We start from the raw sequence: 15573 nt of genomic DNA on the forward strand, positions 1-15573 counted from the left end.
GGTAAAACAATATAGTTCTTACCAATCGTTTTTATTGGTTCAACGGTCTTGGTTGGTGGATATTTAGACTTTCGACTCACAAAAGTGATCGATTTTTCACCATTACTAAGTGTCATTCTACCCTCTCTTACATCAAATAACGCCCCGGTGGATGCTAAGAATGGTCGACCTAAAATTAGAGGAATGTTTGAGTCCTCTTCTATGTCAATGACAATAAATTCGACTAGAAAGGTTAAATTACCTACTTGAACGGGTAGGTTGTCAGTAATTCCAACTGGGTGCCTGATGGTTTGATCAAAGAGTCGAACACTCATCTCCGTTGGACTTAACTCACCTACTCCTAATCTCTTATATAATGAAAGAGGTATAACACTCACACTTGCACCTAAATCTGCTAGTGCATCATACATGACACAATTACTAAGTAGACAAGGAACAATAAATTCACCCGGACCCAACCTGGGTGGAAGTTTTGGTGGAACTATCTTCACCGGGTTTACTTCTACGGTTTTTGTTTCTTGCACTTTCTTATTCTTCTTTTTCTTTCTAAAGGTATCACAAACTTTATTACCTATCACTTGCTCATACTCAACTCCTTTTCTTGAAAATGGGATGTGTGGTCTGTATGGTGCCACCACTGGCTTTACATACTTGGGTGGTGGTGGTGGAGTAACTTTTTCATTGTTACTCACATCTAAAACCTTCCCATCTTCTGGATCTAGTTTTTCAGGATTTGTTGACACCATATTAACATTCTCATTCCTAGGATTTACTTCATTATTACTCGGTAGCTTTCCTTATTCCCTCTCACTCATCATGCTAGCAAGAGTACCTACGTGTTTTTCTAGATTCAAAATGGAAGCTTGTTGAGTTCTTAATGACTATTCAAACCTATCATTTGTTTGGGTTTGAGATGTAAAAAATTGTGTTCGAGATTCCATTAGCTTTGCCATCATTTCTTCCAGATTTGGCTTTTTCTCTTCGTTTTGTTGTGGTGGCTTATACAAGCTAGGTTTTTGTTGATTGAAAGTGTTGTTTTGAGTTGGTTGGTTATTCAGACCTTGTTTGTTGTACGAGTTATTGTTGGGTCCATTTGGATTGTAAAGAATGTTTTGATTTCGACTTAAGTTTGGCCTTGGCGGTTGATAATTATTTTGATAATTATTTCCCGGCCATTAGTTCATGTAGGAAACATTCTCACGCTGTTCCATCATTTGTTCAATGTGACAATCTTTCGTTAAGTGTGGTCTACCGCATTGCTCACAACTGATTCGTATTGCGTGAATATCTTTAGTCATCTTTTCCATTCGTCTTTTGAAAGCATCTATTTTTGCGGAAACAGAATCAAAGTCATGGCTAAAATCGGCTCTAGCCGCTTTAGACGAATGAAAGATATCTTTTTCCTGATGCCACTCATGATAGTGGGAAGCTGGATTATCAATAATCTTGTGAGCTTCGGTTGCGGTTTTCTTCATAATGGAACCACCAGCTGCTGTGTCGATGTCTTTTCGTGTGTTGACGTCGACTCCTTTGTAAAATATTTGAACTATTTGATAAGTATCTAGACCGTGTTGAGGACATCCTCTCAACATTTTACCGAATCTTGTCCATGCCTCATATAACGTTTCATTTGGCTTTTGCATGAACGTGGCAATTTCTCCTTGAAGTCTCACGGCTTTAGATGCCGGAAAGAATCTTTTAAGAAATTTCTCAACTAAAACATCCCATGTATCAATCGCTCCTTCAGGTAACGATTCTAACCAATCTTTGGCTTCTCCTTTTAAAGTCCATGGGAATAACTTAAGATAAATAGTTTCATCCTCAACTTCTCGGATTTTAAATAGATTACAAATCCTATTAAAAGTTCGAAGATGTTCGTTTGGATCTTCTTTTGCTGTACCACTGAATTGGCATTGATTAGTGACCATGTGTAGTATTTGTCCTTTGATTTCAAAATCTGGCGCATTAACATCTGGCTTAATAATGGCGTGACCTTGGCCCGTGCGTGTGGCTCTCATTCTGTCTTCCATACTTAGAGGTTCCTAATTTTCCTTGATTGAAATTGTTGAATCTGAATCACTAGAGGATTTTGATTTAATGGTTTCTTCCTCGACAATCTCTGGTTGAATGATTGGTGGTTTCGGTTGAAATATTAGTGGTTCAGGATCTCTGAATTGTCCCTGAATATCCTCCGAGTTCTCAATTGTGAAGTCGGGTTCAAAAAATGGATTATCGGAATTTTGAATTGGAAAACTTGTTCGACTAGATGATGATTCTAAAGAAAAATCAACGGTGATTAGATTGGCTAGATGTCTTGATCGGGTTACAGGTGGTGAACGTATGAAAGGTGGTGAACGTTTTGCTCGGTGCATTTACTGAATATCCTATTAGTTATAAAAATAAAAATTATGTAAGTTATCAAATTAATAGACTTTTCTGATTTTGCCCACATTTCGAATAGTCAATAGATGCAGCAGGTAGCTAGGACCCTTTAAATCGGAAGCCCACAACTCGCCACTAACAAATCCAACTATTACTACGAACCAGAAAATTTTGGATGTCTATCAATTTAACCGCTTAAAATAATTTTTCGTCGAAATTTAAAGAAAATAAAGAAAATTCTATGTCCTAAAAACTAGAGCGTAGAAATGAAAAAGAAAAAGCGCGTTGAAAAATAAGAATTCGAAAAATAAGCGTCGAAAAACAAAAAGTCAAAAATTAATAATAAGAAAGTAGAGCATCGAAACTTAAAAGCCTAAAAACTAAAACTTAAAACTTATGTCTAAAGGTATTAAAGCTTAAAAGGAATTCTAAACGTAAAATGGCAATTACTTAGAAAGTACTAAAATTCTAAAAGGGCGTCACAAAATTCTAAAGCACCTAAATCTTAATCTAAAGAAAAAGCACTTAAGGGATTTTACGGCAAAACTTAAAAATCTAGATATATAAAATACTACGGCAAAAACTAAATTTAAAACTAATTACGAACGAAAAATATACAAATTACGATTAAACGATAAAAATACAAATTTTATAAAAATATTATTTTTATATTATATTTTATAAAAGTATTAATCTATATATTTAATAATAATTATGAAACTTAATAAAACTAAATAAATATTAAAACTAAAAATATTAACCAATTTAATAAACTAACCCTAATTAGGTTTTATTAATAATAATAAATTAATTAACCCTAATTGTGTAATTAATGATCCTAGGTATTAGCTATCAGATCCTCTCCGCGATCGCTGCGGTTTGTTACTTCTCAGCTCCGAGATCGCGGAGTTTAATAGTTTCGGGCTGGTACTGGGCTAAATTAGGTTCGGCCCAATTCGAAATTTTAATTAAAAACAGTTTTGGGTTTCGAAATTAATCTGGCCCAGTTCGTATTTATTTAATTTTTTTATTTATTTTTTTAAGAGTTTTATAAAATAATAGATATATAATTTTTATAAAATAAAAAGAAACTTATATTTTAAAAACTTATAATAAAAATACTTTTATAACAAAATCTTAAAAATATAACTTTTTTTATTTATATTTATATTTTTTTAACAATTATAATAAATACAAAATATTTTTAGAGATAAAAATATAGCGTTTCGCCGAGTCTCCGGCAGCGGCGCCAAAAACTTGATGTGATAGCGGAGGTGTACGAAATACTATTATTGTTTACTACGAAATACGACGAAATATTACACAAGTTTTATTAATTTACGGATAGAATATACCTAACCTTGCTATAACACTTATAAGCAGTGTACCTAATCTTAGAGTAGTGTAGTTTTTAGTTAGTCCTGTTCGTTCCATAGGGAGCTAGTGATTACGTACTATATTTTTAACAACTATATTTATATAAAATATATATAATTATATATAGTAATATTATTATTATAAAAGGGGGTTTTACCTTTTAATGACCGGTTTGTCGATTTTAAATAAAGCGTAAAGATAAATGACGATAATTAAAATGCGTAAAATAAAAAACAATATTTAAAGTTGCGATAATTAAAATTGCGATAAGAAATAAAATGACAATAAATAAAATGACAGAAAATAAAAGTACTATGAGATATAAAATAACACAATTATGCTTATTTAAACTTCCGTAATCATGATGTTTGACGTTTTGATTTTAATTTATTACTCTGGGTTAATTGTCCTTTTTCCTGGATTATTTGATACCTATCTGGTTTTTGTCCATAATAGTCCATCGATCATAATTATAAAATGCTCGTCAAATTAACCTTATTCCCGAAGTCAAATATTCCAACTAATTAGGGATTCAGACTGTAACAAGGTTTTAATACTCTGTTAATAATTACACCAGGTTATCAACTACGTGTAATCCAAGGTTTTAATACTTTGTTAACAATTACACCAATTACCCTTGTATGTAATCCACCCCTATTTTAATAAGATATGAACATTAATTTACCCACATGATCAGTTTGAATAATCAATTACCCAACCCGAATAATTAATTAAATGATCGTAAAAGATGTCGTATAAATGTCACTAAATAGAACATGTATAATCATTTAATAATTATTTGATTAACTAATTTGAAGATAGGTTCGACAGATTCTAATGAGTTGTCATTCGATTAGACAATACCCCTCATCTATTAATGGTCTATAGTCCAATGTCCACAAGTGTCGGTCTTTTGTCCAAACTCGAATTATGGTACAAAATCCAATAACCCCGTCTTAATATTTAGTCTAACATCACGATTACTTCGGCTCTAATAAGCATAATAATAACTTAGTTACGATACATTAATTTAAAAAGGAAGAACATAGCTTACAGTGATTACTTATCGCGTAGCGTTACACGGACAGAGTTCCGACTTTAAAACCCGTAAAACATTCGTTACAATAACCCAAATTATTATTAAACTTAAATTAAACTTAATATTAAATATAAATTTTATATATATATATATATATATATATATATATAGATTGATTAGAGGGATAAATAGAAAAGGGATGTTGGATTCGGCAGAAGCTCGTGCCTTTTATTGGAGATTTCTGACTTTGGCTGCTCCGCGAGTGCGGTACTTTTGTGCCTTTCAGCTCCGCGAGTGCGGAACTTCGGATTCCAGCTCACTACTTTTTGGCCATTTGCTTGTCGACATAATTAATAAATATATATAATTTATATAATTATTTATATATTATATTATATTCTTATGCATAGTTGACTTGTACTTTTAGCTCCGTTGACTCGCGCGTTGATGCTCGGTTCATGTCTCAGTTTCGGATTTTCGAACGTCCTTTCGTACGCTTAGATATCTTGTACTTTGCATTTCGCGGCTTATACTCTCGTCAATTTTAGATGTTTCTTATCAATAAATTGAACCACTTGGATTGTATCTTGTACGTTTGAGCTTTTTGGTCAATTGCGTCTTCAAATCGTCAATTCTGTCTTTTCTCTTAGCACTTATTTATTTAAACGAATATTACTTGGAAATAGAACAATTGCAACTAAAAGCTTGTCTTTCCGGAAGGATAATGCCATGAAATATATGTTCATTTTTAGCATTATCAGTAATAATCAACTTGAGAAAGTTCTCAAAAAGATATAGAGTGACTCATAAAATCTCAACCGCTTATCATCCACAAACAAGTGGACAAGTTGAAAATACCAACCGAGCTTTAAAACGTATTCTAGAGAAAACCGTAGGATCAAATCCAAAGGAATGGTCCATGAAATTGGAGGATGCACTCTGGGCTTTTAGAACAGCGTACAAAACTCCAATTGGAACCACACCTTTTAAACTTGTTTACGGAAAAGCATGTCACCTTCTAGTAGAATTTGAACACAGAGCATTTTGGGCTTTGAAGACATGTAATCTTGATTTGCATGAAGCCGGACGTCTACGGTTAAGTCAACTAAACGAATTAGAAGAATTAAGACATGAAGCATATGAAAATTCGTTAATCTATAAAGAAAGAACGAAGAAATGACATGATAAAAGAATCAGAAGTTCAAAAGAATTTAAAGAAGGAGACCGAGTTCTTCTTTTCAATTCACGATTCAAGCTATTTCCTATAAAATTGAAATCAAGATGGTCTGGACCATTCATAGTTAAAAGAGTTTTCCCATATGGAACAATAGAGTTGATAAATTCAAATGGGATTGAATTTAAAGTTAATGGTCACAGAGTTAAACATTACATACATGATTCGATGGAAGTTGACAATGAAGTTAATCACAATTTCAACACCACAACTAACTAAGTTTGGGGAGAATCACGTCTTTTTAAGGATAATATATATTTCTCTTAGAGTTAGATTTTCTATTTTCGTGTAGTTCTCGAAAATGGAATCTGAATGGTCTTTCCCTAGCAGACCCTAAAGAACTAGTCTTCTCCCTCCATTCTGAATTTTTATTTCTTTTAGGTTTTATGAGATGAAGAATTCCTTTGATCTGAACCATGGTCTACTACTACACGCTATGATTATTAAACGTAATAATAACATCTTCCCGAGTGAACTGGTATCATTCATAAGAGGAAAAATGGACGAAGTGAGGAAAGAACTCAGGAAGAATCATCATAAGTGTAACGACCCGAAAATTTCCGACCAAATTTAAACCTTAAACTCTATATGTTTCCGACACGATAAGCAAAAACCTTAATGTTGAGTCTAGAAAGTCTGAAATCTATATCTGGATAATTAAGTTACCCTCTTAATCAAGCCTGACGATTCACGAACATCTATGTGTATATACGATATATATTATTAAAAATGTTAACCAGGTATTAGATATATAATCTTTAGGTTTCGATATAAAATCATTATGTTTATCGGCGAGAGTAAAAGAGAATATAATTTTATAAAATCATAATATTCACAATACTGGTATTATATTTATTTAAAGTAATATCAATGTTAAGTTAATATTAAAATGAATATATATGAATAAATATTTAGGATTTCAAGTTATAATATAATTGACATGTCTTTATTGCATCCTTTATTAGTAATGTGTATATTAAGATTAGTATTAAAATCTGTATTATTATTAATTGTTATTAGATATTATTAATAAGAATTATTATTGTTATAAATTATTATTATTTTAGTTATAATACAATTGTTGTCATTATTTAAATCACTACAAATAATTATAACAAATTCTATGAAATAATTATTATTATTATTAATATTATTATTGTTATTATTATTATTATTATCATTATTATTATTATTATTATTATTATTATTATTATAATTAAAATATTTATTATTAATATTTATAATGTATACCGTATAAATCTGATATAAATGAGGTAACCCTTATCTGATTTTTTTTTTATTCTTTTTCCATTCTGTTATCTGTTTAGCTCGTGACACCATGTCCACATCGTGAGCCCTACTAGAAGATTGATCGAATATTTTTTTTTTTGGACTTAATTGTTTAGATCGCTCTATATAATTTTCATCTGCTAATTGATAAATCAAGGAGGTTCTTCATATTACTCCGTTTCTTTCTTTATTTCTGTTATAACCGACACTTTTAATCTTTAAATTGATTTTTATCGAATTGAAGAAAAATATAAATACAGACCTCTTCTAATTCACGTCGTGAAGATGTATGTGCAATCTCAAATACTAATTCAAAGAAACGAGTCTGAATTTGTCGAGTCAAACTTAGGTCAATCGGGTGTTCATCACAAAAACTCGACTTCCTATTATCGTTTTAAGTTCAAATGATGAAGCAAACAGATTCTAGAAGTGATTTAGGAAATATTTCATGAAGAAAGCCTAAGCTAAAAACGTCCAGAAGATTAAATTGATTATTGAGTTCCTAATGGTGTTCTTCGAATATTTTTTTTACTGGGTTTCGATTTATTTATTTATTTTTTTTATCAAACTGTTTCCCACAATTGATTATCTCAAATTCATTTATAAAACCCGTCTTGAGTTACTGATTTCTTGATTTACTGGATTGGGTCGATTGAATTAATGAAGATGAAGAGGAAAATAGACAGACAAGTTAAACGGGTTATATACTTACGGTTGGGTTATAAAACAGAAAATGGACAATAGCCCAGACGGTTGAGGGAGTGAGCGGGTGTACGGGAGGTCGCGGGTTCGAGTCCCATCTTGTGCAACTCTTTTTACAGCTACTTTAAAAAGGGTATAAACCTTTCATATTTTTTTTCCCTACTATTATTATCATTTTTATTATTGTTATTATTATTATTATTATTATTATTATTATTATTATTATTATTATTATTATTATTATTATTATTATTATTATTATTATCACAATTAGGAGTATAAATATTATTATCATGATTGTTAAAAATTATCATTTACATTACTTTTATCATTATTATTATTATCATTATTATCATTTTTATTATTAGTAACATTATTTTTATTATTATTATGAATACAGATACAAATACTAATATAGAAACAAATAAGTTACAAATTAAATTATTTTTTTTATATTATTATTAGATCTATCATTACTATATTATTATTAGAATAACAAACAAATTTTTTTTAATACATATAACATAACCATATTAATATTTTTACTAAATTGTTATCTAAGTACATAAAATGGATATAATTAATTATTAATGAAACTTATAATATAAAAATTATGTCATTAATAATAATAAATTTTGTTCGATTACGGATATATGATTTAATAGATATACAATTGATATAGGTTCGTGAATCCGAGGCCAACCTTATACGTGTTCAGTGATGTTATATGTATTTTTACTACAAAATACATTAGGTGAGTATATAGTCCCCTTTTAAACTTTAAATATTTAGGGCTGAGAATACATGCGCTGTTTTTATAAATGATTTACGTTATGGACACAAGTGATCAAAAATAAATTCTACGTTGAGTTGTACCATGGCATATTTCTTTATACTTGGTAGCTAATATTTACGTGAGGAGCGTAAACGCGAATCCTGTTGATAGATCTATCGGGCCTGACAACCCCAATCGGGCTGGACGACCAGTTTTCAACGGTTGCACAGTACTTCGTTTCGTTACTACACTTGGTACGGTGTAGGGTTTATTTAAGAATATGCTGCTGTGATTTAAATGTTAAGTATGGTTACCAAGTGCTCAACGACTTTTCCATACACTTGCGAGTGTATTATGTATGTTATGAAATCTTGTGGTCCATAGTTATTACGCTGCTAGCATCAAACCTATATATCTCACCAACTTTATGTTGACATTTTAAAGCATGTTATTCTCAGGTACAAATTAAGTCTTCCGCTGTGCATTTGCTCATGTTAAGGACATTACTTGGAGTCGATCATCGCAATGGAATCAAATGTTGATGATTTCGTCCAGAGGGATAAGGACGGGTTGTTACAGTTGGTATCAGAGCGGTGGTCTTAGCGAACCAAGTCTTGCATTAGTGTGTCTAACTGATAGTTGTTTAGATGCATTAGTGGATCTGGACTTCGACCGTGTCTGCATGTCAAAAGTTTTGCTTATCATTTTTGTCGGAAATCATCTGCTTATCAACTTTAGGAAATTACCTGCTCATTATTCTTAGTCTAGACACATCTTACTGCATTGACTGCATGATTAGTGTATAGACAAAACTCATATCTTAGCGTATCTGCTAAATCATATCTTAGCGTATCTATTACGATAGACTTTGCCTGATATCTTCCGTAAATTTCTCCGTAAGTTAGGGGAATCTGGTACTATATATATATATATATATATATATATATATATATATATATATATATATATATATATATATATATATATATATATATATATATATATATATATATATATATATATATATGCATATGATGCATTGAGAATACCATTCAACTATCAATTGCTGTCACTAAACTCTTCATACCAAAAATCTTTTCTGAGATCGCGTAAGATGGCCTCTACGAATCGACAAAGTTCCTCTGACTCCGAAGACAGCGTGATAGGAGCACACCAACCAATCAACTACCGTGATTACTGGAGAAAATAGGGGTGGGTTCGCGACATACTCACCCTATGGAGAAGGGAAGAAGGTACTCCATATCATGAACCGAATCTACCACCTAATCTTGGAGTACTCGACCCGCTAACCGGCGAACCTGTCTGCAACACCTTTTATACCCTTTTTGCGAGAATTTTTCGTCTTGAGACTACCATTAATGGAACTAGAGGAGATATCCAACCTCCACCTCACACTAATAACCAACCAGGGTTAGTAGAAGAAGTCAACGAACTTCGTGCCCGACTAGTAGCTTTGGAGAATATGATGCAAAACTTACCAGCTTCAGCAGCATCACCGGCACCAACAGTACCACCAGTATCAACAGTTGTACCATCAACAACACAAGCCTCAACATCTCATTCTGTACCTCGAGCATAATGTTCGTTCTATGTATCGTTCTACACCGATTATCTTTGTTCTACATATAGTTCTATATCATTTACCTGACACTTATGTAATCTCTAATGTTTTAGAGATTATGTATTCTAGTTCTAACGAAAATCATAAGAGCTTAATATCATATTAACTCATTAAATCCATGGTTACATCTGAAGAAAATATATATGCAAGTATATTTTCATAAAGATTGTAATTAAAAATTCTTTCGTACAAACTGTTAATGATGAAAATATTTTAACGGGTAGGTAATATCCGAGGAATATTTAGATTTCACATTAATAAGTTACATTGTACATTCTTCGAATCTGATTCAACAATCATTCACTATCCTACTTACCACCACCGATATACGTATCCGTTCACCGCAGAATAATCATTTTCATTCAATTTCATATTTAGATTTTGACCTATCAGAATCCAACAAGTGGCATAATGAAGAAAACACCGGACAAAGTAAAATTTGTTAGAAACAAACGAACTAACTAATTGAAATATTGTTAAGAATCCACGCTAACTGTTCCTAGCTAACTGTTCCTAGCTAACTGGTTACATTTTATTTATCTCAATTTAATTATCGCAATTTACATTCTCGCAATTTTATTTATCGTCATTTAATTTCTGTTATTTACTTTACGCATTTTATTTATCGTCATTTAATTTTTGTTATTTATTTTACGCACTTTAAATATCGGGACACGTATACAAGGTTTTGACATATCATATCGACGCATCTGTATATATTATTTGGAATAACCATAGACACTCTATATGCAGTAATGCGGGAGTTAGCTATACAGGGTTGAGGTTGATTCTACAATAATATATATAGTTTGAGTCGTGATCGAGTCTGAGACGTATACGGGTCATGATATATTTTAATTAATTCGAATATTATATATTAAACTATATATGAATTGTTGAACTGTAGCTGTGGACTATCGACTGTGGACTAATAATATTGGACAATTAAAAAGAATTAAAATATTGATTATAACATATGAAACTAAACAATTCTTCAAGTTTGCCACTTGATTTCATCTTAAACCTCATTTGTTTCTCGACAGTTACAATCCGCGTTCAAATCTTTTCATGATTTTTTTTGAAAACACCTCAACCGAGAAGTTGAACCAACCGCACTTCATCTACGGAAGAAAAGATTTATGCAACTAAAAAACTCTCGAACCCAAATTCATAGTTTAACACGAACCTGTGTTGAATCCTTTACCATTTATTAGCAAAAACAACCTTATGACTCCTTTCAAAGTGGCCAGTTTTGTCACAGCTCCAGCAGAACAACTTCGACCTTTCATTCGAATAAAGTCTTATTATAACTTTGATACATACGACTGGCTTTCCTCATCATTACCAGGGAACCTTTCATATCCCATCATGTTATCATCAGCGTTTAATCATCTAAAAACACAATTCTTCTGAAACAACCTCGGTTTGATAACCGATGACCCAGATCCGTTAACTTTGAGAATGCTGACGAAGCAGCATGTTGTAGATGGTCTTAATGGCCAAAAGTTGATGATAAAGAAGGAAGAGTTAGGAACGCTCGATAGAAAATTTGGTACTGAAAACCGGATTGAGCTAATCATGAAGAAGACCAAGGAAAATACAAAGACCAAACCTTATATTCAAAGAATCCAGGTAATTTTGGATCCGCTAAAATTTTAGAGAATATCTTGTTCCAAAGTCATGTTTTCGAACTTAGAAATTCCAAAATATCATCATAAATATCTTCGATATTTCTGAAGATATATTCATAAAAATTCTTGTCCGAAAATTATCTATCTCTTCGTGCTATCTGTGTTACATCCTAAAAGAAACTGTTTTAGTTTCTATATTCTTTAAAATTCAAGTTAAATTATGAATGATTTCCTAGAGAAGTGTTGGGAATTGAAGCATGAATTAGTATAATATAATAACGCTTGGCCAACGTGATTATATTACAGTAAGTCATGTTGAGTTTATAATGGAATGTGATGATTCGCAGTACCGTCATCATGTGCCATGTTACACGACTTTTACATTCTAACCAATCTGCAAACATATTAGAGCGTATCACCCTGATAGTTCTATTTTTCCGAAATATTCTGGTAATTCGACCAATCAAAATCGTGCCATTACCATTTCTTGCTAAGAGAATTAGTTATGTTCATTCCAAATTTCATATCTACGAATTTCGGACCATTACTCGCTTGACTCAAGGACAGGAAGAAGAAACGAAGGGACAAAGTCCCCAAAATAGGAATTGGGGTATAGATCACAGCAAATAGGAGAGAGTATTAACAATGGATGACAATGATGATGGAAAACAGAAGCAGGAGCATCAAAATATAAGGGAAGATATCAAACTCAACAACCACCCAGGATCTACAAACCGTGTATATCAATACGTATTGCAACGTAAAGACACGGGAGTATTAAAAACATTATAATTCCAAGGAAAGGATAAAAGAAAATAGATTCTTCTGTCAATAGATGAAAGAGAAGAATGAAAGATATGAAAGTTAGAAGTATAACCAGAATCAGAACGGGATGGAGCATATTAGCGAATGTTTTAAAGTAGGAATTAAGGAGAAAGAGTAGAAGATGTAGAATATGGAAATAAGGAAACGAAGGAGGTGGATTTATAGTGAATTATCCGACAAAGAAATCGAAACAGATTACTGCATTAAATCAAAGGAGATCCTATTTCCTAAATCGTCGAAGAACCAAATCTTATTACATAAGATTTTCTTTAAATCCCTTAAATCTTGGAAATCAATCCTAAACACATCATCGGTTAAAACAATTCCATATTCATTCATTTCATTCTTTTGTGATAGCTTCACTCGTGCGCTTCACATGATCGAATCGTTTTATCCATATCTTCCAATAATGATAAAACTCTATTATTACCTCATATTTGTCATGAAAACATTCCTACTGTTATTTATGACAACCTCTACCAAATTTCAGGGACGAAATTTCTTTAACGGGTGGGTACTGTAACGACCCGAAAATTTCCGACCAAATTTAAACCTTAAACTCTATATGTTTCCGACACGATAAGCAAAAACCTTAATGTTGAGTCTAGAAAGTCTGAAATCTATATCTGGATAATTAAGTTACCCTCTTAATCAAGCCTGACGATTCACAAACATCTATGTGTATATACGATATATATTATTAAAAATGTTAACCAGGTATTAGATATATAATCTTTAGGTTTTGATATAAAATCATTATGTTTATCGGCGAGAGTAAAAGAGAATATAATTTTATAAAATCATAATATTCACAATACTGGTATTATATTTATTTAAAGTAATATCAATGTTAAGTTAATATTTAAATGAATATATATGAATAAATATTTAGGATTTCAAGTTATAATATATTTGACATGTCTTTATTGCATCCTTTATTAGTAATGTGTATATTAAGATTAGTATTAAAATCTGTATTATTATTAATTGTTATTAGATATTATTAATAAGAATTATTATTGTTATAAATTATTATTATTTTAGTTATAATACAATTGTTGTCATTATTTAAATCACTACAAATAATTATAACAAATTCTATGAAATAATTATTATTATTATTAATATTATTATTGTTATTATTATTATTATTATCATTATTATTATTATTATTATTATTATTATTATTATTATTATAATTAAAATATTTATTATTAATATTTATAATGTATACCGTATAAATCTGATATAAATGAGGTAACCCTTATCTGATTTTTTTTTTTATTCTTTTTCCATTCTGTTATCTGTTTAGCTCGTGACACCATGTCCACATCGTGAGCCCTACTAGAAGATTGATCGAATATTTTTTTTTGGACTTAATTGTTTAGATCGCTCTATATAATTTTCATCTGCTAATTGATAAATCAAGGAGGTTCTTCATATTACTCCGTTTCTTTCTTTATTTCTGTTATAACCGACACTTTTAATCTTTAAATTGATTTTTATCGAATTGAAGAAAAATATAAATACAGACCTCTTCTAATTCACGTCGTGAAGATGTATGTGCAATCTCAAATACTAATTCAAAGAAACGAGTCTGAATTTGTCGAGTCAAACTTAGGTCAATCGGGTGTTCATCACAAAAACTCGACTTCCTATTATCCTTTTAAGTTCAAATGATGAAGCAAACAGATTCTAGAAGTGATTTAGGAAATATTTCATGAAGAAAGCCTAAGCTAAAAACGTCCAGAAGATTAAATTGATTATTGAGTTCCTAATGGTGTTCTTCGAATATTTTTTTTACTGGGTTTCGATTTATTTATTTATTTTTTTTATCAAACTGTTTCCCACAATTGATTATCTCAAATTCATTTATAAAACCCGTCTTGAGTTACTGATTTCTTGATTTACTGGATTGGGTCGATTGAATTAATGAAGATGAAGAGGAAAATAGACAGTCAAGTTAAACGGGTTATATACTTACGGTTGGGTTATAAAACAGAAAATGGGCAATTGCCCAGACGGTTGAGGGAGTGAGCGGGTGTACAGGAGGTCGCGGGTTCGAGTCCCATCTTGTGCAACTCTTTTTACAGCTACTTTAAAAAGGGTATAAACCTTTCATATTTTTTTTTCCTACTATTATTATCATTTTTATTATTGTTATTATTATTATTATTATTATTATTATCACAATTAGGAGTATAAATATTATTATCATGATTGTTAAAAATTATCATTTACATTACTTTTATCATTATTATTATTATCATTATTATCATTTTTATTATTAGTAACATTATTTTTATTATTATTATGAATACAGATACAAATACTAATATAGAAACAAATAAGTTACAAATTAAATTATTTTTTTTATATTATTATTAGATCTATCATTACTATATTATTATTAGAATAACAAACAAATTTTTTTTTAATACATATAACATAACCATATTAATATTTTTACTAAATTGTTATCTAAGTACATAAAATGGATATAATTAATTATTAATGAAACTTATAATATAAAAATTATGTCATTAATAATAATAAATTTTGTTCGATTACGGTTATATGATTTAATAGATATACAATTGATATAGGTTCGTGAATCCGAGGCCAACCTTATACGTGTTCAGTGATGTTATATGTATTTTTACTACAAAATACATT

The 15573-nt window shown here is 30.6% G+C and overlaps 1 non-coding gene across 1 annotated transcript; it reads left to right on the plus strand.

Moving 5' to 3' along the window:
• Positions 1 to 1563: 1563 nt before the first annotated feature.
• LOC139903432 (small nucleolar RNA R71) lies at positions 1564 to 1670 on the plus strand. Its single transcript, XR_011778252.1, has one exon. It is a non-coding gene; the product is annotated as a small nucleolar RNA R71 (small nucleolar RNA).
• The last annotated feature ends 13903 nt before the right edge of the window (positions 1671 to 15573 follow it).

This window comes from Rutidosis leptorrhynchoides, chromosome 3 (assembly GCF_046630445.1).
Source record: "Rutidosis leptorrhynchoides isolate AG116_Rl617_1_P2 chromosome 3, CSIRO_AGI_Rlap_v1, whole genome shotgun sequence".
Lineage (NCBI taxonomy): Eukaryota > Viridiplantae > Streptophyta > Magnoliopsida > Asterales > Asteraceae > Rutidosis > Rutidosis leptorrhynchoides.